Source organism: Penaeus monodon, chromosome 37, assembly GCF_015228065.2.
Source record: "Penaeus monodon isolate SGIC_2016 chromosome 37, NSTDA_Pmon_1, whole genome shotgun sequence".
Lineage (NCBI taxonomy): Eukaryota > Metazoa > Arthropoda > Malacostraca > Decapoda > Penaeidae > Penaeus > Penaeus monodon.
Genome location: NC_051422.1, coordinates 24,025,751 through 24,028,172, shown reverse-complemented (window position 1 = coordinate 24,028,172; position 2,422 = coordinate 24,025,751).

The window sequence follows — 2,422 nt, the reverse complement described above, 5'->3', positions numbered from 1 at the left end:
TATATATATATATCTAATATTATAATATAGATATATATATATATAAATACATATTATGCATAATACATTATATATAATTATATATATATATATATATATATATTAATACAACACACTATATATGTATGCATGATACATATATTATATATATAGATAGAGATATAGAGAGAGTATATATAGATATATAGATATATACAGAATGATGAGATATATATACAGATATAGTATACATATATATAGATAGATATATATAATATATAGAGTAGGATTGATATAATTAATATGTATAGTAGAATGGATATAGATAGAGATATATATTTATTATATATTTAGTAATTTAGATAGTGATTTATGAGATATATGTATGATTTGATATATTGATTTATTATGTATATATTATTGATAGGTATATATATGGAAAGATATAAGGTATATAGAGATTATGGAGGACGGATATAGATAGATAGAGAGTAGATGTCGTAGAGATAATAGGAGTTATATATATAGAAGATATGTTATATATATATATATATTATATGATATATCTGGATATATATACATTTAGTACATATATATATGTATCTATATATTTATATATATTTATGTATATATGTATTTATAGATATTTAGAGAGATATATAGTGTAGATATATATTTTAATAAATATTTAATAAATTTCTATATATAATATATATATAGAGATTTTTTATTTATAGATACATTAGATTATAGAGATTATATATATATATATGTAGAGAATATATATATATTGTATGGATATATATATTATATATTATATATAGATATATATAGATATATATATATATATATCTAAAAAATATATGGTGTAATTATATTAGATACCATATATAGATGATGATATATATTTGATCTACATAGATTAGATATGAATTTCTATTTAGATAGTATATGTATATATATAGATATTAGTAATTATATATGTGTATATTTCTATTGTCTATATAGATATATATATATAGTATATGATATATAGATATATTGAGTATTTATTGAGATCTATATAGATATAGTATATATAGTATATATAGATTATATATATTTATCTTATATATATGTATTGTATAGATGTATATTTATTATAGATATAGTTATATAAGTATTATATATTCAGATATTATATATTGATAGTATATATATATATAAATATATAGATTACACAAATGGATATTATATATGATATATATGTAGATATATATATATATGTAGAAAATATATAGATAGATATATATATATAGTGTATTTATATAAATATATATATTCATAGGTATATATTCTTATATGTTGAAATATATATACATATGATATGTAGATTATAGATAGTAACGATTAGATATAGATATAAGATATATAGATAATATATAAGATACGCAGGATATATATAGAGATATATACATCAATTTCTATATATCTTATATATATATTATATTTATATATATATAGAATAATATATATATATATATATATAACATATTTATATATATATTACATATATATATATTTACTTATATATATATACCTATTATATAATATATATATATATATATATATATATAAATTATATATATATATATAATATATATATATATATTATATTATATATATATATAATATATATATAATATAATACATATGATATATATAATGTATCTATATATATATAAGTATATACTATATAATAAAAATATATAGACTTATATATATAAATATATATATATATATCTATATATTATATATTATATATAAATATATATATTAGATATAAATATAATATAAAATATATATATCAACATAAATAATTTAACTAATATATATATATATATAATATAGTATATATATTATAATAATAATATTTATATATATATATATATAAATTTATTGTATAAATATATAAATATGAATTATAATATATTTATATATATATATATATAAATATAGTATATATATATATATAAATAAATAAAATAAATATATATATATATATATATATATATATATATATATATATAAATTAGAATATAAAAATAATATATATATAAAATATATATATATAAAATAATTAATATATATATAAAATATATATATATATATATATACATATTATAAAAATAATTATACTTATATATATCAATATATATATATATGCATATATATATATTATATATATATATATGTATTTAAATATATTAATATATATTATATATATATATATTATATATATATATATATATATACACATATATATGTATTGCATATATATATTTTATTTATATATAATATATATCATATATATATATTATATATTATATAGTATATATATATTTATATAATGCATACAATATATGTGTATATATATATATATATAAATAAAATAAAAAATTTT